Here is a 26,979-nt window from a genome sequence, read left to right as displayed (position 1 = left end):
TTTATAATTCCTCCACCTCTTTGGCGAATAATCAAATGTTATTTTTCTTATGTGTTTAGTAAGAAGAGGAAGCAGAACTATCTTAATGACAGAAGCAGCGGTAAAATCAGCACAGTCGGTGATTGCTGGTCTGTTACAAAAAGAGTGATGCATGAGCATGAAAGAGATATGACAATTTCAATGTTAGTCTTTGCGCTGTGTGGTAATGCTTCTTTTTAAAGGACTGGACTTTGTGAAACAAATTTTGAATAAATGCAGATTCTTTTATTGATCATGTAATATGCATTTAAGGCAGCAGCAATGGCAGCTGATGAATAGCGTCACCATATTCATAACACCCAACTCATTAGGAGTGGCGGTAAAATCAGCACAGTCAGTGATTGCTGGTCTATTACTAACAGTTTATACAATTCTGTACAGGAAATGGCATAACACCATTGATAAATATAGACTATGAATGGAAGTCTGTTGCTAAAGTAGAATACTCAAAATTTCTGAGTATGTGCATTGATAAGAAATTGATTTGGGAGAAACACATTGATGATCTGCTAAAATGGTTGGGTTCAACTACTTATGCTATTAAGGTTATTGCAAATTTTGGTGATAAACATATCAGTAAATTAGCCTACTATGCCTATTTTAATTCACTGCTTCCATATGGCATCATATTTTGGGGCAATTCATCATTAAGAGAGAAAGTATTCATTGCACAAAAGCATGTAATCAGAATAATAGCTGGAGCCCACCCAAGATCATTTTGCAGACATTTATTTAAGGAACTCAAGATATTCACAGTACCTTTGCAATACATATATTCACTTATGAAATTTGGCATTAATAACCCATCCCAATCCAAAAATAACAGTGTAGTGCATAGCTACAACACTAGAAGAAAGGATGATATTCACTATTTTGGATTAAATCTCACTTTGGCACAGAAAGGGGTGAATTATGCTGCCACAAAAATCTTTGGTCATTTGCCAAATAGTATTAAAAGTCTGACAGATAGCCAACCAGCATTTAAAACCAAATTAAAAGAATTTCTGAATGGCAACTCCTTCTACTCAATAGATGAATTCTTAGATACAAAGTAGTAAATGTAAAAAAAATAATTAATTATTTTGTGTAAAGAAAACTTATGTTATAGTGACACATTCCACATCATTATGTCATATTCTTGATCTATGGAACATGGATTAATGTACGTATGTATGTATGTATTAGGTGCTCACCATTAAAAGGCTGTGAAAACATTTGAAACAATTTTAGGACAGGAATTGTGTAGTCCTTAAGAATTCTTCTGACACTGGCAGACACTGTTGTTGTCTTTGTAGCATAAAGTTTGACATATTTTGAAAAAAGATCATAAAGGCCTATTAAGTACTTAATTCAACCTCATGCAAAGGGTACAGGTTCGGCAACACTGACACATACTACTTCCAGAGTTTTAGTTGGCAATATAGAGAATAGTTCTGTATAGCAGCACTTATTTATGGGTTTTGTTCTCTGACAGATCAGACAAGTTTTCAACAACTGTTGTACACATATTCACATATTAGGAAAACAACAATAAAGGTTTAGCCTTCTTAGACATTGGGTGCACCCTAGTGCCCCAAACATAATGTTTCAGCATCATCAGGTGCATGCGCGCGCCCACACACACACACACACACACACACACACACACACAAACGCATGCACCAATTTCACTTTTTTTGTAGTGTTGTACGAGTTTCTCAGGTGCATTTTCTGTGACTAATGTCTTTACTTTGTGTCATCTAGGATCTGCGTCTTGTAGTGTGGAATGTAAGGTGTTATGTGGATGTGGACTATATGAAAGCTTTTGTGGTCACTGTTGCTTAGCTGTATTAAGTACTTGACTGGACTGTGTAGATACATCTTGAGGTGGCAGACTCCTTTTTCAAAGAGGCAAAGTCCATACCAGCTGGAAATCTCAAACACCAATCTCAACAGAATAAATTCAAAAGCTGCCACTTTACCGTGCATGTATTTCATCTCCATCATATACACTCCATGTGAAATTTTATTACAGCATACGAATTTAACAAAACTCACAACACACATTAGTTTTTGTCTCATCGCTCTGTACATCCTCTCTGAGTTACGCTTAACGAGTGATGACATGAGAATTGTCATGGAATAACTGTCCCTATGAGCAGATGTCTCCTTGTGCAGGAATGCAGGTGCCTCTTGCCCCTGCCTTGCAGGAGAAGGAAAGTAGAACATATTAGCAAACAGATCAGAAATTCTGATTGTGTCTCAAAGTCATGCTGAGCAGTAGTTAATGATATGAGGAACACTGATTAAAAAACTAAAATTAATAATATAGCGTTATCAAAAAACAAAGTATACATAATGATAATTTTTCTGATCCTTATATAGTTAGCAATATATTTAATGATTACTTTATAGATGCTATTGAAAATGATACTTGCATGAAACAGGAGAGGCAGTTTAAATATAAGGAAAAGGAACGAGACTCTTGTAAGCTACCTACAGTAACCATCAAGTACGTAACACAGCTAATTGACAGCCTAAAAAATAAAAGATCAGCTGGATGGGATGAATTTTCTCCTTTTCTACTGAAAAAATGCAAGGCTGAGTTAGCCAGACCATTAGTCCATCTAATAAATTGTGTACTCGAAGAAGGTGTGTTTCCGAAGAAACAGAAACTTGCTATAGTTAAACATTTATACAGAAAAGGGGAAACAAAGCAACTACAGACCAGTTGCCTTAACCTCAGTGTTTGGTAAATTAATTGAAAAAATAATGCTAGAAATCTTAATCGAGCACTATAATACGAATAACTCAATAGGAGATTTCCAACATGGCTTTAGAAGTGGTCGGAGCACCATATCTGCAGCAGTACAGTTTGTACACTGTCTGATGGAGAAAATAAAAGAGGGTCACAAAACGGCAGGAGTGTTTTTAGATCTTTCCAAATTGTTTGACAGAGTCCATCATGGCGCTCTTTTAAGTAAACTTGCTTGTAATGGTGTCAGTGGGAAACTGTTGCTTTTAACATAATCTTACCTTAAAGATACACAACAATGCACAGAAGTTATGTATGATAATGGAGAGGTAATCGAAAAAAGAAGATCAAAGATAAGAAATATAAATTTTGGTGTGCCACAAGGCTCTATCCTGGGCCCCTTCTTGTTTATTTGCTATGTGAATGATTTCCCAAAAGTATTAGACACCAGTCATCATATTACTATGTATGCTGATGACACCTCTGGGGTTTGCTGGGCACTTAGTAATGATGGCCTAAATTCAGTGGTATCGAATTTTGTTGAAAAAGCCCAAACACATTTTGAAAAAGAAAACCTGAGGGTCAATATTAACAAAACTAATTTATTTTAAGACAAGTGGCTCAAATAAAAATACTGTTGTAAATGAGGACATTCAGGAAAATACCTGTTCAAAATGTAAATTTCTGGGGATATATACATAGATGACAGACTTTCGTGGAATCAGCAAATAGATCATGTTTGTGGTAAAATAGCGTCTAGTCGGTATATACTAAGGAGATTAGTTCAATATCTAGATACTGAAGCAATAAAAATAGTGTATTTTGGGTTGGTGTATCCCCATCTATCTTATGGAATTGTATTGTGGGGGTGGGTGTAGCCAATACAATACAATATAATAGGAGTATTTGTATTGCAGAAAAGAGTAATAAGAACTATGGCAAAAGTAAGACCCAGAACTTCATGCAAAAACCTGTTTATTAATTTTAATATTATGACTATCTATGCAGTATATATGTTTCAATCAATATTATTAGTGAAAAAAGACAAAAAAGTGACAAACAGGAATATGGAAACCCATGATTATGATACAAGACACAAATCAGACTTTCATATGGTGAGCCGAAGATTGAATCTAACAACAAATACCCCATTCATTAAGGGAGCAATATTTTATAATTCTCTGCCAAACAACCTGAAACAGCTTTCTGATAGAATTTTTAAAAATGAGTTTAAAAAATGGCTTATACTGAAGTGCCCATAAAGTATGGTGCTGATATGATTTGACCTCAGGAATGCTATGTTAAATATAATTAAATGATCTTTTACTTAATACATATATGCATATAAAAACAAATATGATGAGACTTACCAAACAAAAGCGCTGGCAGGTCGATAGACACACAAACAAACACAAACATACACATAAAATTCTAGCTTTCGCAACCAACAGTTGCTTCGTCAGGAAAGAGGGAAGGACAAAGCAACCGTTGGTTGTGAAAGTTAGAATTTTGTGTGTATGTTTGTGTGTCTATCGACCTGCCAGCACTTTTGTTTGGTAAGTATCATCATCTTTGTTTTTAAATATATTTCTCCCACGTGGAATGTTTCCCTCTGTTATATATATATCTTAATCTCACCCAGCCAGTCTATTGTTTTCAACATATGATCTGTAAATAATATGAACAACAGTGGAGACAGGTTGCAGCCTTATCTTACCCCTGAAACTACTCTGAACCATGAACTCAATTTACTGTCAACTCTAACTGCTGCCTGACTATGTAAAGACCTTTAATTGCTTGCAAAAGTTTGCCTCCTATTCCATAATCTCGTAGAACAGACAATAACTTCCTCCTAGGAACCCAGTGATATTCCTTTTCTAGATCTGTAAAGCATAGATCAATTCCCTGTTCCACTCGTAACACTTCTCTATTATTTGCCGTAAGCTAAAGATCTGGTCCTGACAACCTCTAAGAGGCCTAAACCAACGCTGATTAAAGAGATACCCCTGTAGTTGTTACAATCTTTTCTGTTTCCACGTTTAAAGATTGGTGTGATTACTACTTTCATCCAGTCTGATGGAACCTGTCCCGACTCCCACGCCATTTCAATTATCCTGTGTAGCCATTTAAGACCTGACATTCCACTGTATTTTATGAGTTCCGACTTAATTTCATCCACCCCAGCTGCTTTATTGCACTTCAATCTATTGACCATTTTCTCCACTTGCTCAAATGTGATCCTATTTCCGTTATCATTCCTATCCCATTCTGCCTCGAAATCTGAAACGTTACTGATCGTATTTTCACCTACATTGAGCAACTCTTCAAAATATTCCCTCCATCTGCCCAAGGCATCCACAGGATTCACCTGACCTGTCCAAAATACTTGTCATTTCCTTCTTACCTCCCTTTCGAAGACTGCTAATTACACTCCAGAATGGTTTTCCAGCAGCTTGACTCAAAGTCTCCAACCTGTTTCCAAAGTCTTCCCAAGATTTCTTCTTGGATGCTGCAATTATCTGTTTGGCTTTGTTTCTTTCTTCAACATAACTTTCTCTGTCTACCTGAGTTCTAGTATGTAGGCATTTTTGATACACCTTTTTCCTTTTACAGGCTGCCTTGACTGTCATTCTACCAAGCTGTTTGCTTCATCCTACCTGTACACACTACTGATCCAAGACATTCTTTAGCCACTTCTAGTACTGTGTCCCTGTACCTTGTCCACTCCTTTTCCAATGACTGTAATTGACTACATTCAACTAACTGGTACCTTTCTGAGATCACTGTTATGCACTTGTGCCTGATTTCCTTATCCTGAAGTTTCTCCACTCTTATCCTCCTACCAATGGACCTGACCTCCTGCACTTTCGGCCTCACAATCCCAATTTCACTGCAGATAAATAGTGATCAGTGTCATCAAAGAATCCCCTGAATACACATGTGTCCCTCACAGCCTTCCTGAATTCCTGATCTGTTATTATATAGTCAATGACAGATCTGGTTCCCCTGCCTTCCCAAGTGTACCGGTGAATGTTCTTATGTTTAAAAAAAGAGTTTGTGATTACTAAGCCCATACTGGCACAGAAATCCAAGAGTTGTTTCCCGTTCCTGTTGGCCTCCATATCCTCTCCAAATTTACCCATAACCTTTTCATACCCTTCTGTTCGATTTCCAATCCTGGCATTAAAATCACCCATGAGCAGAACACTGTTCTTGTCCTTTACTCTAACAACTACATCACTGAGTGCCTCATAAAAACTATCCATCTTATCTTGATCTGTCCTTTCACAATGCGAATATACTGACACAATCCTAATTTTCTTGCTAGACACTGTCAAATCTATCCACATCAGTCGTTTGTTTACGTACCTTATTGCAACTACGCTGGGTTCCATTTCTTTCCTGATGTAAAGCCCTACACCCCATTGTGCTATTCCTGCTTTGATTCCTGACAGGTAGACCTTGAATTCTCCCACTTCCTTTTCTTTCCTCAGGAGTCTTAATTAAAATAAACATTTGCAATCTTCCTTAAGCTTATGTTATCTGTTCCGTGTTCTAGAATGAGCTCCACGACAAGTAGAGACTGTCTGAATAATTCGTGACAAAATTTGAACATTTTATTGAAATGTATTTCAATGAAGTTGAAATATTGTCTCTTGATTTCTTTAAAAACCATTATATGAATATTAATCAGTGACAGAAGAGAAGAAAGCACAGCAAAAAGTCCGGTTGCCTTCCATTCGAAGTGCACACGACATAAAATCATTGTTTGAAGAACTGCAAAATCTACCTTCAGGAAACAGGAAAACTTTGGAAAGATAATCTCTATTCGACACTAGTCATAATCCATGGTTAAATAATGATGGCGTCCTCTTGGGTAAAATATGCCGGAGGTAAAATAGTCCCCCATTCGGATCTCTGGGCGGGGACTACTCAAGAGGACGCCATTATCAGGAGAAAGACAGAAGAATGCTGAAGATTAGATGGGTAGACCACATAACTAATGAGGAGGTTTTGAATAGAATTGGGGAGAAGAGGAGTTTGTGGCACAACTTGACAAGAAGAAGGGACCGGTTGGTAGGACATGTTCTGAGGCATGAAGGGATCACAAATTTAGCATTGGAGGGCAGCGTGGAGGGTAAAAATCAAAGAGGGAGACCAAGAGATGAATACACTAAGCAGATTCAGAAGGATGTAGGTTGCAGTAAGTACTGGGAGATGAAGAAGCTTGCACAGGATGATGAGTCCCACAACACTTTGGTTGGTTAGTGGGATTGAAGAGACCAGACTACTAGGGCCATCGGTTCCTTTTTCCATGAACTTGAAACCCCCACAAAAAATAAAAAACAAACAATGCAGATGACAAGAGACGACAGCTTGCACAGGATAGAGTAGCATGGAGAGCTGCATCAAACCAGTCTCAGGACTGAAGACAACAACAACAACATCCAACGTGTGAAAAATACGTGGAGGAGTCTTAAATCCAACTGTAAAGACGTGAAACTTTATTTTATTTCTTTATTATATTCATCTTCCCAGTGAAGAAAGCCGTTTCTTTCTCTCTACATATAATATAAATATTTCACTGGCTTCCTCACAGGCCAATATTATGTGTGTAAATAACTGTAAAATATTTGATTGTTCCAGCAATAATAAATGTAATTTTCTTTTCCGTTTACATTTCAAGAGAGAAATTCAAGGCATTACAATCTACAGGGTAAGGAAAAAAAAAAAAAATCACATAAAAAGGAAGGTACAAGACATGTATGTTTTTTTTTCTTTCTTTCTTTTTTTTAAAATACAAAATTGAACCAGAATGAACATATCTTACTCATCGATCATGTCCCCATTTGCATAACGCAAGGAATAATAAATATTCGCCTTTAGTTATGCTAACTCAGCGTAGCACAGAAGTAGATGCTTTCTTTTCTGTGTAGGTGGTTTAGTAAAAATTTTCAGTAAATTGTAGAATTCTGTAATGGTGCAATTTGGGTCGGAAGGAATATTCTGGTGGAAATAATCAGATTATTGCAGTCTGTTTCCATAAATTAAGCAGCCATTACGTTGTACGTGGGACTGGAAAACGTAGCATATATTTTTGGCTGGTACATGTACTGCTTGGGAGTGTAATGTGGTAGTTCCCTGTTACTTTCCATGTAGGCAATAAGTTGCCCAGCCTGAAATAAGCCGCTCACTAATTGTAAGACTCTGTCTTAGCTGCCCCTATGGAGTACAGTTGCTACTTGTACTCTTTTTGTATCTAAAGAGAAAAGGGGTGCCTCTTCCACAAGCTTCTCTGTTCCAAAAGATTCTTTCTCTGCTGTCGCTGCTGTTGGGGTCTTATACATACAACAGGAAAAGGACATGGTGAGGACAGGTTTGGGGTAGAAAAGAGGAGTGATAGGCCATTGTGGGATACACTTGTCTGGCTCCTCCCCTTTGGCCTGTCCAGCTTGGGTGACCCTTCTGGCAGCTAAGCTACCACCAGCATAGTCCTCCGGATCCAGAGCATGCAAACCTCCTCGCCCATACAGACACTGCTACATTAACGAGGTGTCCCCTGAGGAGGTGTGTCAATGCAACCGAGAAATATATTCTCGCCTGTGTAGGCAATTACTTATGAGGGCCTAATGTAATGTTTCAGTAACCCAACTGACAAGAAGTTACCTGAAATGGCATTATTAATACTTCCAACGATTCTTCCTCCGTTGTTACATGGTATATGGAAGACAATTGCCCACAGATAAAATTTTATCTTAACAATCAGTATTAAGTATGTTTTACGTTATGTTCTTCCTTTGGCTTTAGTTTTATATTAATGGAACAAGCGTGAAAATATAAATAGTGTGATGTTGACAATCATAACACAAATACCACACAGAACCATAGAAGTTCATGTTTAGAATACGGATTCTAACCACGTCGTTACGTTCACTAGTATCTAAACATTGTCAGTAACTCTATATAGCAGTAATTCAAAAGTAAGTGCAACATTAAGTCGATTACAGAAATCGAGGAAGGTATGGATGAGCTACAGATTACTATGGAAGACCTAAGAAACAAAACTGACAAAATCAGGAAACTCACAGACAAACAAACCAGAGTGTAAATGAGAATCAACTAACAGACAATAGAAAGGGTGATTTCTGATGAAGAAAGAAGAATGAGTTCTGAGAGAATGAAGAAGTACTGGGCTGATACAAAACTGGAAAATTCTTTGTATAAAGTTGGCTAAAGTAAAAAAAATGTAAATAATAATAATTAAAAATATCAGTGATAACAGATCTGGAACAGTTGACACAGCGTCTTTACACCTTCTTCATCAGAAGTAAGGTTAGTTTCTAAGTTCGTGAACAAACATAATGGACATCGTTTATTCAAAATGTTAAACTTCCCACTCAACTGCTTTCACTCCCTAAAGTATTAGCAGCCGTATAATGTGAATTATATTGGTAGTAATTAGCAGTGTAAAAGTTTAATAATTCTCGTGATTTTCCATACACAGTTCCCATTTCGATTACTGACTGCTCTATGTATCCATCCATGTCTAGAAGAGATGATTCAAAATGACCCTTGAAGAATTCGCAGTGTATGACAGCCATAATTGATAACATAAGTGTGCAAAATGAGTATTTGTATGTATGTCATTGAGAAGTCATTATGTAATTTGAAAGGGATGATAAACTAATGTGAACTACACTGTGAGTGAAGTAAGAAAACTGCATTCTGAGATTTCATCCCATACCCCAAAATTTTCTGCCATGTATTTAGTTATAAAGACTTGCTAGAGTGTGATACTGATCTGTCCACCTCTCCTGCCTTGAATTTTAATTTTGATGACAGTGATCTGTAGCGTCGGCCAAGGGCTAGGTTAGGTAGGGAGGTTGCGTGGCTTAAGGTTGATGATGCTCAAGTGAAAACAATGGAAAGCAATGATAGTACAGTTACAAGTTGTCGTTGGGAATAGTACTACTGCAATATTTCAAAATACTGACAAAAGTTTAACTGCATATTGTACCGCTGGAAAAAATAATTTCTTGTTAAACATTTCGTAATACTTACATAATAGACACCAAACTGCATTTTTAGTAGTTTATGTACGATATATGTGAATAACATGCATCAAAATACTCGTCGGAGCCTTATCCATTATCTGTTTTTGAAATTACCCTGCAGTTTTAGCTGATGAAGAGTGTGTTTAAATATGTCACGAAAATTCCAGGCTACGCTACAGGCCTGTCAATTACACAACCCTTATTCGGTCTTCACATTTCTCGGCTGTACCCACTCTCAACAGAGTATATAATTTTTCTTGGAGCAAATTAGCTTCTTGGTTCATTTCTTCGACCTTAAGCATGGAATATATCCCCAGCGTGAGACACAAAGTTCTTAGAACGAAGTACGGACGTAGGACAACAGATGGCATACGGAATATAATGTTAACTGCGCTTTTTAGTTGCTACTTACGACTTCTAGCTGCGACTTGTCACAGAAATTGGAGTTAGACTCGGTAGTGTGTCACAAACAAAAATAGTAGTACGAACTTAGGCTGTCAGATGCACAAGGCTTTGAATGTTAACTGCACTTTTTAGTTGCACTTGCGACCTTCACTGAAATCATAGCTAGACAAAAGGTTCACAGGAAGAATGACGAAATTCGGCCAACATATGGCACACGGCATAAAATGTTAAAGGCTACTTGCGACTCCTAGTTGTGACTGAGATCGCAACCAGATTCTGTAAAGTAGTTATTGTGACACCTGCGACTTGTCAATCACTGTGATAACACAAGCGATTTCTTGCTCACCCCTAGTCAGGTTCAAGATTAGCACAACTTACAGCAAGTTATACTAGTGAACATAGTTCATATAAGCAGTAAAATGGAACAGGTAGAAAATAAGGACGTTAACGGAAGTGGTATTCCAAGCAATCGGAATCAGCAAACAAATAATATAGATATGAAAACAGAAATAGCTTCTCTTGAACGTCATAAAAATCACGTTACCACAAATGGTATTCAGGACCCAACTTTGATGCAGCATACAACAAAAGGGATTTTACTACAAGATATTTCTATGCAAATGATAGATGACTTACCATCACAGTTAACACCAAGAAGTATTTTTTCCCGAAGTAGTTTGGAGGGAGGTAAGTTATGGTAAAAGAATCGTAAAGTTTGGGCAGTCCGATGTCACTATAGAACAGGTGAAAGGAATCACAAATGTCAAGAAACGCTACTTCATCTGAGCCAAGCGAAGTCAATGATTCTGATTAGAAATTTTTCACTATTCTGGAAGGACAAAAGAAAACTACGTGTAGTTTAGAGAACTGACAGAAAAGCAAAACAATTTGCAAACTGCACGTGACGAGTTAGCTAAGACCTCAGAGCTACAATTAGCTTGCGACAACCTCCCGGACGAAGTGAAAAAACTGTCGGAAAAGATTGGGGTTATGAAACGTACAAAAAACGTGTTGTCACTGACGTAAAGAAGTTGAATGACCGAGCGGAGGTGGTGGCATTTGATAGTGACATCACACTCGCGAAAAAGTTGATACTGAAGCAACGAACTAACGTAGACGAAGTCGAAAAATTGATGTCCGAAACAGGAAATACAATTGTGAACAATTAGTGGACATCAAAGCCGCCGTACAATGAATTCACTCTGGTCACTGGAACAGTTAGTTCGAACAAACTGACTACTATCAAAGAAGGAAGCATGCAGGAGGGTTTAGCAAACGAAAGAGAAGATGCTTTTCACCTCCACGGAGTCACAATGCCGCTGCAAGAAATTTTGACACGTGTAATCAACCACTGATGCCTATGACAAACCAAAGGAGTTACCCACCCAGTGTCAATTCCACACTCACTGGAAACAAAATCCTGTCTTTCATCAATATTGTTAGATGGAAGCCTCTTAAAGTATTGGCAATTTTAGGTGTTTTCTGAACATCTCGTAATGTGCTGCTGCATGGCTGGATCGAATCACAAGTAGTACACTATGTAGTAGGATTTACCCAAGGAACAACAACTCTGTGCAGCGGATGATCAGTGTGAACAAACATTTCCAGACAAAGTTTGCTCTACGATGAGAAGTGTTTGACCTACAACCATTCAACAGGAAACATGGGGGGGGGGGGGTTTTGAAAAAAAAATTATACTTTTCAAGAAATATATACATAAAATGATGTACTGAAGCAAACTATCTTTCATGTAGATGTCGTAAAAATTTCGAAAGGAAGGTTACTGTCAATCATCTGCAAAAATTTAGCCACAATACCAGAAATTGATCTTGAAAGTTTTCTATGTTGGCTTCTGTTGACTTAATTTATGAAGAAGGACATGGTCAAGGAGGCAACACAAGCACTCAGTCGAATTTCCAGGGCAACAGGAACACAGAATCAAGTAACAACAACAAGGTCCATTGCTGGCACCCTTATTCATCACCAAAAGACAATAACACTAGAAACTAAGGAGGAAATTACTATAATCAAAAGAAAGTAGATTGTAGGTACAAAACCCAGATACCAGAACCCACCAAATCATGACACCAGAGTAGATACAACAACTGGCAAGCTGCTCCAAACACTAGACGAGTAAATAATGAGAGGTGATGAGTATAGAGCAATTAATGCTGGTTTGATGCAAAATAAGTGAGGTCAGACAAAGCGATCAAGGTTTCCGCAGTAATCAGGATACTAACTGACACAATACAGGACATGTAGTGCGCATAGTTAAAGTGGTAGACAATAGCGATGCTACTCTCCTACCACTGAAGGAAAACACCGACAGTTCGCGCTAAGTCTACTGACTATGATCAATGGGAATAGTGGGGGCACACAAAGTGAATATGTACAATTTATACAATGTGTTACACACACAATATATACAAAAATCTGAACTAATTAAACCTATACTATTTACAAATATGTATCCTTATGTCTATAAACAGCAACCCCAATAACTCAAAATGCTATAGATAAATGCAAAGATTAATGTGGGGTAGAGATATAGCAGTACATTGTATTATTATGAAGCACTTACAATATGATTCAATGAGCAAAGTTCTCAAAATTACTGGTGATGAATGCAACAAGTTGTGCAAGCTATCCTGCCAACATGAGTGTTAATACATGAACTCACTAGCATGAGCTTTGTCAGGACAAGTTTAATTATAATATCTGTGGGCACAAGAATAACATTTCATGAGTGGGAAATAATGCGTTCTAAACTACTCTGCAAACATTGTGCTTCAGGACGAATGGTAAACCAGCTAACTTACAGGTCATCAAGCATTTAATTATTCTGTCTAATGGTAAATTTTAAGGGAACGATACAGATGCACATCCCAATTAGTAGAGGGTATGTGTAAAGATATTCATGAATACTGTGGTAGGAACTATGAAGACCCTGCTGATGTGAAATGCAAGCATTTATGTATAACATTTTTATGTTTTATCAAGAATATAACTGATTTTATTACAGTTCTTTGCCTATTATTGGTGTGTAGTCTCCCCAGCAGATTACTACTTGACACCATATTAATCTGATGGCAAAGAATCAGTGAAATTTTTTGAAAATTTTATCTACAGTTAGTTCACAAGAAACACTGAGCAATACTGGTTGAAAACTACTATAGTCAATAACTGACTACACCTGACAAACAAATTTATCAGCACTTAAGTTTTCCAGACCTGCTCCAAGTGCTGACTGCTTCACATGAAATTTAAACAAACTGAAGAGTTTTAACAGGTGCCTGGCATGAACATCTAAATTGCATGTTGGGTTCTGATATGGATGGTTCCCTTATGCCTAAGATGCAACTAAGGGTTTTCCTCCCAATTCTTATCCTATTCCCCTTTGCAAACTCAACCACGATATTATTTTAAAAATTCATTATACTTCTCACAGTTCTGCATGAATACAGCACTATTCTGACATGAAACCTAAACAGTTATGTGAACGAAATGGCATTTATCATCTTAACAAGTGCCCCGTTTCACCTCCAGTCCAATGGAGAAGCAGAACGCTTCGTATGCACTTTCAAATGACAGATGGCCAAGCTTTGCACCACCCACACATGAGAATAGACTCTGCAACTTTTCTCACCTCCTATCTCTCCCACCCATGAGGCAGACCATCAGTGGTGGAACTTCTGCATGGCTGTTGCCATTGGATGCTCCTACAACCATCGCAGCATCTGGCCCCGCCAATGGTCCGCAAGTGTCGCTTTGCGCAGCACAGTTTTGTTCTCTTCAGGGTTTATGGCAACCGTGAGTGCTGGGAAAGAGGTGTGATCCAGGAACACATTGGCTCTTTTATGTAATTGATTGCAGTGCTGCCACCAGAACCAAATTTGTGCATGTCATATGCTCCACGATTCTGCTGCTTTTCTTCCCCCAGATTCACAGGTCTGCACGTCCTTCGCAACGGCCTGCTGGTGATACCAGGGCACTCCTGGAGGAGCGGATGGATGATGCGCCTTCACCTCTGCTGTCCCCATCACTGACCCAGTGGACCTGGACCCGCCACCACCATCACAGTCATTGCCCCAGGACACGCCCTCAGGCCTAGATATGTTCCCTAGCAGCAGTTTTCTGGAAGATGTTCCCACTGTCTCGCAAGCCAGATGGCTGGGAATGGTCAGGAGTATGCCATCCTCCACAGTCACGGCTCCTGGCTCATCTCCAAGTCCAGCATCCTGCCTCCCCTCCTCGTTGTCATTCGAATACTTCCTACACAACAGGTGCAGCATTTTTGTGAGGGGGGGGAGGGGGGGGGGGGAGAGGAGAAATGTGCTGGCCTAAGCTGTCACCAGCACACTGGTCAGCAAAGATGTAGCAGTAAGATCAATAGTAGGTGCTGGATCAAGCGTGCCTATCGGAGAGAGGCCAAAGACAGACTCGCAAGCAACATGCCACCAATGCCCCTCAACCACAAGTATTTAGATTGCTGCTGCAGACTGGAGGGCTCAGTCTGTCATGCGGTCTCAGTCACTAGCTCAGTCTCTCAGTCACTAGCCCAGCCACTCAGTCACTGGCACACAAACTTGCACTTCAAGTTGGCATCCAAGTTGGCATCTGACAGTACATTGCAACCAGATTAGTGTACCTAGTGGGACTTGTACCTCACCAGCAGTGAGGTTAACAAGGACTAATACTGAAGAGCTTGTACCACAACACATGAACACTGTTAAAGTTAAATAGCAGATATCTGTCTAAGTAAATAAAGAACCCTGTTAATACAAGTGTGTAGTTGTGTTGTAGATAAAGGATACCAGCCACTAAACAACATCTTCTCCCTTGATTCCTATGGTACAAGGCACAAGACACCATAAGAACCTACGGTTGCAATGACACATCTAGCAGGATGAAGGACATGGTTTGAGTTACTGTGAAGAATTCTGTTTTTGCTTGCAGTACCATGCTCTCACCTGGTTCGGTCTTGTATTACACACCCTGCAACAAGCCTGGCATTGGATCCCAATATTGCTCTCTCTAAGTCTGTGTATATGGAATTCCGACCAGAAGCAGTTTCTTCACAGAGGTGTTGGACCATTTTCTTGTTTCCTGAATGACCTTTGTCCCCAGCCTGAGTGTTCTCAGAATTTTTCATCTATCAAACTTGTATGATCCTTTGTTGAATGATGACTAGTCTGCTAGAGTATATCCCTAGTGACAACAGATGAAATTTAAGCATACATTAAAGCAATATGGGTAAAGATACCCAGAGTCTTCCTCACAGTGCTATTTCTGCACTGCAAGTGTAACACATGCTACAATGCATACAATGGTACAAGTAATCCACCATAAATTCGCATCTTCCTTGTGTCTGAAATTTAATGATCAGCAAAGTACTACACTGTTTAAGAATGGGGGAGTAAATTATAAGCTGATAATTTCACATTTATAAAAGTTGTTTCTTTTATTACAAATATATTATTACAAATTTTTTCAGTATCCAGAATGACCAAACAAATTTTTAAAAATTTTATGTACAGATATCACATGATTAGATAGAAACAGCACAGAGAGGAGCAGAACAGCAATTTTCATTGTTTTAAGAAAAGCACAGAACAAAAACATTGATCACTTGGTGCAGTTACTATCAAGTTATAATGCTTTATACGGAGCACAGAAATGCACTTAAAAAAAAAAACCGAAAAGAAAAAAAAAGGAAAAAAAAAAATCAGATTATATATTAGTATCGCAACGAGCAGTAAAAGGATAAACTCACCTAAGTACAGGCATTATTTGTGCCATATTCTTGCTAGGATTCACAAATATTTTGACTGTATTGTATGAAAGCATCAAAGTTGCTCATGTTACTGTGGCTGACTGAATAGACATAACTTTAGTAGAAGAGGAGAATTAATACATACGCTTTTCACTTCGTTAATTTCAACACGGCACAAATTTATTTGATAATTATTTAATGTTATTACCTTGAACACTAACCAGGAAAGTTGTATCTGTGACATTGTGAAATTATAAACCTTACATTGTACAAATAAAAATTTTGGGCTTCAATATGCTCTAGAATATTCTTGGACAAAATACACTTCTACATAATCAGATATAAGCTTGTGTTTAACATACAGCCTACTCCTGATTATCCAATTTGTGGATTATTCGTGCATTACCCATTGACGCTGCCACTAATACCTGTCCAGCAGACATAGTCCAGAATACATGTTTGAAAATATCAATTATTTGTATTTTTTGATTATTCATGCATCTTCTGCACCACATTACCCTGAATAATCAGAAGTATACTGTACATAATGATCTGCCTACCAAATGAGGACTTTTTTTTTTACCAAACATTACTTACTCCACAACACACCAAACTATCTTTGTCAGAATACCATGTCTATCTTTTAATGTAAATCTGTTTCTCATTTTGGACAAGACTGAGTTGCAGTAAGATTCTGTATGGAGAATTTACATATTTATTGACAATCTCTCTCAATAAAGTGACATAAGTAGCAGCCAGAAACTGTTTTTATCTCTATTCTTGCAGTTTCTGTACTCGCCTCTAGTTTCATATCCCAATACAAATCTATTTACAAAAATTCAGTGCATGATGATAACTTGCGTTAGGGAATATTTTATACAGACAGCTGATTCTTGGGACTTGGGAAAAACACCACTGTTAGCTGCTACTGGAAACTAAAACTGTAGCACACTAGAACATATTTAGCTATACTGGATAGAGACAAAATTTACTGCCTGCCCATTAAAGTTTAACAACTAAGTTTAAAGTGAGCTATATTTGTTTGATAATTTTAAACAACTTTTTTTGATTAAATCTGAAATGGAAAGTAAAAATACTGACCATCACAGTTTCCCTTGGTGTCTTTCCTTGTTTTGTGTTAATCATGGTGACATTATTCCTCCATATTTACACTACCCTGTAACAATCTGTGTGTTCAGAGGCATTAAAAGGACACCCTTCAAGTAGTGTAGAGCTCGCTTAAATGCAATATTTAATGAATATTTGTGTTGTGACAAACATTATCTCTACAAGCCCTCATAACAATAACTCTATTGTATGTGATGTCCTCTTTTACTCTCCAAATGTTTCACGTAAAAAGAATGTTACTGCTGCTTACAACCAGAGACTTTTCAAAAGGCAACAAACTGATCCTTCAGAATAGTCTTTATTCTTCTTTTAAAGTTTCTTTTAACAGGACCAATTGTTAACTTTACTTTCCTGGAAAAACTCAATGTTTTAACTATCAGTAGTTATAAAACTGACCTTAAGAAGCTACACCGAGGTGCATTTGTTTTGAGGTCTTTGCTTTTAGCAGTGGAGGTTTAATTTTCAAAACTACAAGCTAATTCTTGAAAAAATGAGAAGGTCTGCTTAGACAGAAAAATTATAGAAAAAATGACTTGTGAAATGTTAAAAAATAAAAATTGGAACGTATCACAATCTATCAAGGATACAGACATTGTGAATTGCTTTGCAGTCTGCTTATTTTTGAAAAATGTAAGAATAGGCAGTGTTAGTGACTTTGAAATACAGTGGAGTAAACAACAAAAACAAATAGAATATGGGAGGGTAATATGGTTGTCATGCCTTTCATACTTCCATATCTCATGTGTGGAGTCATGAAAGCAAAACAGTTTAATATAAGGTATAATATAATATGTGTTAGTCTCCTGCCATTTCACAGGGGGCAATGTTCAAATAATTTTTATCTCCATGACTTGTTATAGAATATTGTTGGGAAAAAAAGAACTGAAGTCTTTTGAATCTGTTTAGTTCACTACAGCTAACAAGATGAACACAGCACTATTAATAAACCAGCTGACAAGTACGGCTTTTAAATTTCCAGTATGCTTGTTTTAAATATTTGGTTATGAAAGTATCAACTTGTTGAAAATGAAACTCCGATCATTTTGGAATACAACAAAGAGGACACAATTGTGAATTTAAGTATTTAAACAGCAACTTATAAAACAATGATGCCAGTTTATGGCTCTGAAGTCCCTAGTATCAATCTTGTTTAAAAAGTGCATTTGGAGATAAATTACTATTCTGATCAGTTAACCATGGACAGTGGTGCCACAAAGAACTATGGAAAATTTAAGGAACAAAGCTCATTCATCTGGAGATGGTCTCATAACATGAAATAAGAAAACCTGTTTCAGAAAATATGCACAAATCCATGTTATTGCTCGCACAGGTGATAAAATAAAAAAGCTTCTTTTTAAACTGAATTTACAGTAACAGTATGTAGAGTGATGAATCTTGATCTGTTTATTTCTCTTGCTTGAATATGATGTATGATATATGCATCTCTTCAGATCTGAAGCTAAATGTGTTCCAACCTTTTTAACTTTGTCAAAAATATGAACAACTGAGTTCTTGCTATCCTCGGTTTTACAGGACTATTTTTATATCAATTTGCAACAGCACTGGAAAAAGGGAGAGGGGAGGGGGGGGGGAGGGGGGGGGGAGAGAGAGAGAGAGAGAGAGAGAGAGAGAGAGAGAGAGGACAGTCATGCGTTGAGAGTACTACATGGAATTTCAAAACATGTGATTTCATCTTGAAAAACAATAAAGAGTTAAAGTGAATTATAAATCTTGTGACAAAATGGGCTGTCTAATAATTGCTGACTTCTACATTAACATTTTTTAGTCATTACATTAAGATACAAGTAATGGCATAGAGGCATGTCACAGTTATTGAGATAATGCTTTAAATTTCAGTTTTCATTATGGAGTAAATAAAGCTGGCAATAAATGAGTACTGTATAGATCAATTACGTGCCTGACTTCACTGCACCAGCAACCATCCACACAACAAATTTTGCTGTTGATAAATTCTAATCACTACTTCATGATATCACAGCACTGGCAGACTTGTTTGCATTATAAACATTTGAAATATAACAAAATCATACATCATTTATTACTCATTAGAAAAACTGAAGGTAACTAGTATATAAATCAAAACAAAACAAAAATACACAATAATTAAGACTGTTATATTTACAACCACTGTATATTTAAAAATTCCTATTTATAAAAGTAATTGAGCCATTATTTGTACATTTCAAAGTTTGAGTTCATATTTATTGTAATTATGAACGGAGACTGGGCACAACATGAACACAAATTATATAACCAGAAAGCATGGGCATAAAGGAGGCTAAGATGCAACAACTTACTTCCACTTTGAGTTCTTCAGTTTTATATAATTACTTCAAGTGCATTATGAAAATGTGATTTGACAGAATATGACACCATACACAATTTCCGGCAACATGAAAATTAATAACTAGTTAAATGTTGGATCAAAGTAGTGCCTGGTGTTAAAATAATTTTGTTATGCCTAAAGAACAGCACGGCACAGAGATCAATGACAGGCCATAACATATCATTTATGCAATGCAATCATTTGCACAGATAAAATTAAAGGCAATGTAACTCTGCCATTTCAAGAGTGGAACTTCTTTCACTGCAAGAAAATTCAAGGTATTGACATAATTAAAAAAAATTATAAAAATATAATGACCATGGCTTACAAGTTTTATACTGTGATTGTGATGCAGTACTAATAATATAATGATTTATCTTCTATAAGTAACAGTGAAAGACAGTTACTGTTCCCTTCATAAGAGAAAAAAAGTTCTAAATCATCAGAAACACTCCTATCAAATACTTGCTAATGAAACTTGATCAACGAAAACTCTTTAAAGACGGACCAGACAATCACATCATAACCACATTATGTTGTTGGCTACTTCAAACTTCTCACAGAAGTTACTAATGCCAATACAGATAGCAATAAACACAAGTCATGAAACTGTTTATGAACTGCTGACTTTTACTGTTGAGGGTCAGTCTGGAGGCAGCTAAAAATTAGTAGAATTCTTTACACATAACAAACTCCAAGCACATTTGCTTTGATTCTTTCATACTTCTCCCCCACTTTTTGCTGATATGTAGCAAGCAGGTGAATAAATAACGGAAATAATCAGGTATCTTGAGTAAGTACTGTCTCTTCTCACATACATTCTTCCATGCAGTAGCTTGACAGCACTCCACTGCAATGCACAGATAAAGAGAGAAGATTATTATAATTAGACTCAATGAAGTAATAATGAATACACGTTCTCATACAACATGCCAACACAAGCGAGATCTTTAATGCAGAACATAACAAGTAATTGAATTTATGAAATGTAAATGTCTTTGGAAGTAACACACCTGAAGGACTCAGTGTTTTTGTATGAAAGAGAAATACAAAAAGAACTAGAGAACTAATTTCAAGATTCATAATTTTAAAATATTGCTTCAAACTGTACAATAAACATCACAAAACCAGAAACATAGATGTGTTACAAGCTGTTAAGGCAACAAATAAGTTCATTACAAATGAATATAAGCTAAGGATAGATAACAGGCTATAACAAAATGAGATAAAACACAGTTTCATGTTATTACAGTTATGAACATAATGATGAAAGAGTAGTATATTTGCCTTCTGCATACCTATGGGGGTACTTCAGGACCCCAACATGACTATTTTATTATTTGTAGCTGTTTGAAATAGTTTACAGTTTTTGGTACCCCGCTTGGGATTCCGTGTGACAAGAAAACAAACATGTATAAATGCACATTGTGGAAAGTTACGTTAGTAAAAGTGTGACATTAATATTTTAATTTTTCACGAATTGTTGTGGGTCTGTTAGACATTTACTTCAGTTCTGTTGCCATAGCACATTGTGTTGTGAAATGAACTTGTCAAAACAGGTAAAGTTACAGAAGAGATACAATTTACACAATGAAGGAGATCTCCAGAAGAAGTACTTTAAATAACAGGAGCAGAATTGGAACCAAGAGATAACGATGTGGAGTCTGTGTGTTCAAAAATGGAAGACAATGTGGAAGAAGTGGACATGGTTGAAAATGTTATTGAAGGAAGGACAATGAAGAAGTGACATAGATACATACATACATACATACATACATACATTTATCCTTCTTCCATAGATCATGAATACTACATTTCATAATGATGTGGAACGTGTCACTTTAACATCAGTTTTCTTTACACAAAATAATTAATTAATTAATTTTTTTTACAGTTACTACTTCATATCTAAGATTTCATCTATTGAGTAGAAGAAGTTGTCATTCAGAAATTCTTTTAATCTGCTTTTTAATGTTGGTTGGCTATCTGTCAGACTTTTAATACTATTTGGCAAATGACCAAAGATTTTTGTGGCAGCACAATTCACCCCTTTCTGTGCCAAAGTGAGATTTAATCCAGACAGTGAACATCATCCTTTCTTCTAGTGTTGTAGCTATGCACTTCGCTGTTATTTTTGAATTGGGATAGTACATTAATGACAAATTTCATAAGTGAATATATCTATTTCGAAGGTACTGTGAATATCCCAAGTTCCTGATGATATTCAAACAATGGAGAGACCTCCACACACTAACAAATTGGAATTATGTGACAGTCAATGTGCAAACAACCTAGTACGAATCAGGAAGAGTATATTTTGTCTACGAGGCTTGGCTTTAAAATAACGGGACTGATTCTGTTGGAGATTAAGTACGCATGCACAAAAGATGAACGACCAATAACTCTAAAGCATGAAGCCTTCTCAGCGAAATGCGGCACCTCTGAAGTCTGTAGACAAATCATTGTGGCTGTGGCCTTTGTGTATGTACGAGCTGTTATTTTGCCTTGCCAGAAAAATGGTAGGTGTAATAACAGAGCAACGAATTGTCATGAAGTTTCACATGAAACTTGGAAAAACTGCTACTGATACCTAATCTTTACTAAAAGAAGGGTATGGTAAAGACTGTTTACTTCACGTTTCTGAGTGGTTCACGCGTTTCCAAGGTGATCGAGAAGACGTTTAAGATAACTCATGCCTGAGATGTCCTTCAACATCAAAAACTGACGAACATATCGAAAAAGTCTGTAATCTGATTCAATCTGACTCTTGGTTGAGTATCTGATCAAATGTTGAAATTGTAGGACTTAATAAAGAATGCGTAAGGCAAATAACTAATTTAACATGAGAAAGGTATGTGTGAAACTACTGCTGAACATTTTCATGTTCGAAGAAAGGGATGCTCATGAAAATGTTTGTATTGACACTTTGAATACCACTGAAAATGATACTAATTTCTTGGAAAGACTGATAACATGTGATGGATCCTGGTTTCTCACTTATGATCCTGAAACGAAGTGCCAGTCCATGCAATGGAGGGCCCAACTTAACCAAGAGCAAAAAATGCTTGAATGTGCAAATAAAGATTTGATGAGATGCTGATTGATTTTTTTCCAATATTGATGGAATTGTGTATTTTCACTGGGCCCCTGAAGGTCAAACAATTAATCAATATTACTCTCTTGAGATTCTCGTTCAACTTAATGAGAAAATAAGAAAAAACATGACCCAAATTGTGGAAGAAAGAGACATGGGATCTGCATCAAGAGGATACACCGGCTCATATCATATTGTCTGTTATGAGGTTTCTACCGAAATACAGCATCCCTGTGTTAGAGCACCAACCCTATTTGTCTGACCTAGCACTACATGAATTTTATCAATTCCCCAATATCAAATCTGCATTAAAAGGAATGAGATGTCAATCTATTGAAGCAGTGAAAGAAGTGGCACATGTTATCAATGAGTACACAGATGAAGACATCCCACACTGTTTCCAACAATGGAAAATTCTTATAAAATGTTAAATGGATAGAGGAGGGGAGTATATTTGTTGTTACAATAAATAAATGTAAATGTTTTTGAAATAAAATGTTTTATAGCAATAGTTCGATTATTTCACAGCCACACTTCATACATCTAGCGGTCTCACAATGACTTCCAGGAGTGTGTCTTCGATTATTGAGACTTTCATGTTTTTCATTACACCTAAAATAGTGGACAAACTAGTAAAATATACAAAACAAAAAGCAGATACAATTTATAACCTATGGAATGTGACTCATCCTTCTAACAAACTTATGTTGATACCAACAAGTGCAACAAAAATGTTTAGTTTCATAGGGCTCGTTGTAATTATGGGAACATGAAAACCTAAAAGAGATTGATTTTTTATGTTATGGTCCAGGGAAATATATCCAGTTTCATTTTTGACAAATAGATTTTTTGAACTTCTTTCTTACATTAGATATGATGACAGGACTACTAGAGAGGAACAGAGACAAATGGACAAATTTTGTGCATTTAAAGAAATATTTACGACTTTTACACAAGAATGCTGGGTATCCAAATAGTCATTTGACAGTGGATGAGCAACTGGTAGCTTTTCATGGGAAATGCCCATTTAGGGTTTACATGAAGTCCAAACCAGCTAAGTAAGGCACAAAAATTTGGGCCCTCTGCGATGTTGAATCTCTGTATGCTTTCAACTTGCATGTCTTGCAGGTATACACAGGGATAGAAAGATCTATGGGAAAAAATCAGGGTGCTAGATTTGTAATGTACCTTATGTCGCATATGGTTCTACATCATAGCGACCTGATGAGCGGTCTGCTGATCACACGCCCCTCCTATTTGCATCCTCAGCTGAGGATGACACGGAGGTCGGATGGTCCCGATGGGCCGCTTGTGGCCTGAAGACGGAGTGCTTTTGTGCTACTACAACAGACAACTTCTTTACAAGTGTTCCACTTGTACAGGAGCTCTTCAAACTAGGGCTTAATTTCACTGGTACTCTTAGAAAAAACAAGCCTGATATCCCATTTGAACTTCAACTATTGCCACTGAAACCAAAATTTTCATCTCTGTTTGCATTCAATGAAAATCTAACCATAGTATCATATGTGTCTAAAAAGAACAAGGTAGTAATCCTTTTGAATTCTGAACATCATGACAGTAATTGCAGCACAAAGTAGGAGGAATTCAAACCCAACATTATTCTACACTACAGTAAAACCAAAGATTCTGTTGACACAATGGACAAAATGATACGTAAGTGGTCATGCAATACGACTACCAACATGATAGATACAGCAGCCATAAATGCATATGTTATTTGGAAGACAAAAAATTCTGACTGGGAGGTTCTTGCAAGCGACAAAAGGAGAAAACTTTTGTTGGATCTATGACAAGAACTTGTAAAGCCTCACATTAAGCAAAGACTTACACAAGGTTAAGGGCTGGGTCAAATAAATGCAATTTCTGGCAAACTTTTGATTGGTGGAAACAGGGCAGGACAGAAATATAAATACAACAGTGTGCAAAACTTAAGGAGGAAAGTAACTTTCGCTTGATGTGTCATTGCCAACTGACATAGCTCGATGGAATTGGACCACATGCATTGTAGTGCCAAAGAAACTGGTACTGGCATGCGTATTCAAGTACAGAGATATGTAAACAGGCAAAATAGGGTGCTGCGATCAGCAACGCCTATAAAAGACAAGTGTCTGGTGCAGTTGTTAGAGCGATTACTGTTGCTACAATGGCAGGTTATCAAGATTTAAGTGAATTTTGTGTTATAGTCGGCATACGAGTGATGGGGACACAGCATCTCCAAGGTAGCGATAAAGTGGGGAATTTTCTGTATGACCATTTCATGAATGTACTGTGAATATCAGGAATCCAGTAAACATCAGATCTCCGACATTGCTGCGGCCAGGAAAGGATCCTGTAGGAATGGGACCAACGACAGTTGAGGAGAATCACTCAACGTGACAGTAGTGCAACCCTTCCACAAATTTCTGCTGATTTCAATACTGGTCCATCAAGTGTCAGTGTGCAAACCAGTCAACGAAACATCATCGACATGGGCTTTTGGAGATGAAGGCCCACTCGTGTATCCCTGATGATCGCACGAGACATAGCTTTACACCTTGCCTGGGACTGTCAACACCGACATTGGATTGTTGATGACTGGAAACATGTTGCCTGGTCAGACGAGTCTCATTTCAAACTGTATCGAGCAGATGGACGTGTATGGATACAGAGAAAACCTCATGAATCCATGATCCTGCATGTCAGCAGAGGACTGTTCAAGCTGGTGGAGGCTCTGTAATGGTGTGGGGCATGTGCAGTTGGAGTGGTATGGGATCCCTAATATGTCTAGATACGACTCCTGACAGGTGACATGTATGTAAGCATCCTGTCTGATCACCTGCATCCATTCATGTCCATTGTGCATTCTGATGGACTTGGGCAATTCCAGCATGACATTACAACATCCCACATGTCCAGAATTGCTACAGAGTGGCTCCAGGAACACTCTTCTGAGTTTAAACACTTCCACTGGCCACCAAACTTCCCAGACATGAACATTTATTGCACATATCTGTGATGCCTTGCAACGTGCTGTTCAGAAGAGATCACCATCCCCTCGTGCTCTTACAGATTTATGGACAGGCCTACAGGATTCATGGTGTCAATTCCTGCCAGCACTACATCAGAAATTAGTTGAGTCCATGCCACACTGTGTTGCGGCATTTCTGCATTCTCTTGGGGGCCCTACATGTTATTAGGCAGGTGTATCAGTTTCTTTGGGTCTTCTGAGCAGAAAGAATGCATACAGTATAGTACAGATGCTAACAGAAGGACGTATGCAATGAGATGAACTGAAATGACACTTATTCAAAGACAACAATTAAACTGAAGTTAATTCCTACTCAATGGGATTTAAGTCAAAGGAATGAGCAGGCCAGTCCATTTGCTGAATATCCTCTCATTCCAGGTGCTCTTTGATCTGCACTGTTTGATGGGGATGCACATTGTCATTCATAAAAATCAAATCAGAGCCAAATGCACTACTGAAAAGATGCACATGGGAAGGAATACACTGTCATAATAACATTTACTGGTGAGACTATTGTTTTCAATGATTTGGAGATCAGAACACCCATGCAACATTATGCCTCCCAGCAGACAAACACCTGGACTACCAAAATGATCATGTTCGGTGGGTATATGCAGTGTTGTTGAATATAATAGGTTTGGTAGTCCAAGTCTTATGGTGTGGGTAGGCATAATGTTATTTCAGTGTACTGACCTCCAAAGTTTTGAACACAGGAAACTCGCAGGTAAACATTATTGTGACACGGTGCTCCTGTGCAACACACATGCTATTTGAATCATGTTCCATCTTTAGCAAAGTCCAAAGAACCACCATGAATTGTGGTGACTTTATTGTAATTATTGTATTTGAATAAAAGTGTCATTGCTGTTCATCTCATAGTATATTTCTTCCAGTTATTATACTGCATCAGTGGTGGCAGCAAGTTTCATCAAAATATGTTACTTGGCAGTGACGCATCATGTGAATGTTACTTTTATTCTTACGTTTTGCACATCAGTGGACTTTTGAAAGAATAGCCTCAGATCAAGACATCCTACTGTGACCGTAGTCACGTCATGGAGCAGCTCTGCAATAAGTTTTTCACAGCTTTTTTCATCTGAGCATGACCACCAACCAGCTGTTTATCTAACTGTAGCTAAGAGCAGAGTTGACTCCTCACTGGCAGAATTTAACATGCTCGATTTCGATAGCTGCATCACAACGCAACCCGCACCATCTGGATAGTTTCAATACCAGTTTCCACAGTTTCAATACCAGTTTCCACAGTTTCAATACCAGTTTCCACAAGTTACGTAGATGGGAATTGCTCTTACAATACATCCCACAATCCCCTTGGCCACAATCTCCATTAGTCCTTGTTCCAACACCAATATCCA

At 37.5% G+C, this 26,979-nt stretch overlaps 1 protein-coding gene across 2 annotated transcripts in view; it reads right to left on the bottom strand.

Annotated features, from left to right (window-relative positions):
- The window catches only part of LOC126486030 (MLX-interacting protein), a 452,104-nt gene that overhangs the window by 21,199 nt on the left and 403,926 nt on the right, over positions 1 to 26,979 (bottom strand). Inside the window, exon 17 of one of the 2 annotated variants that reach the window (XM_050108919.1) lies at positions 18,747 to 20,331. The exons of the other annotated variant lie outside the window; for it this stretch is intronic. The gene's annotated coding sequence lies outside the window, so the exon portion shown is untranslated. Of the gene's footprint in view, positions 1 to 18,746; positions 20,332 to 26,979 lie in introns of those variants that run through there. 2 annotated transcript variants of the gene reach the window in all.

The sequence above is a fragment of the Schistocerca serialis genome, chromosome 1 (assembly GCF_023864345.2).
Source record: "Schistocerca serialis cubense isolate TAMUIC-IGC-003099 chromosome 1, iqSchSeri2.2, whole genome shotgun sequence".
Lineage (NCBI taxonomy): Eukaryota > Metazoa > Arthropoda > Insecta > Orthoptera > Acrididae > Schistocerca > Schistocerca serialis.
This window is presented reverse-complemented; position numbering and strand designations above follow the sequence as displayed.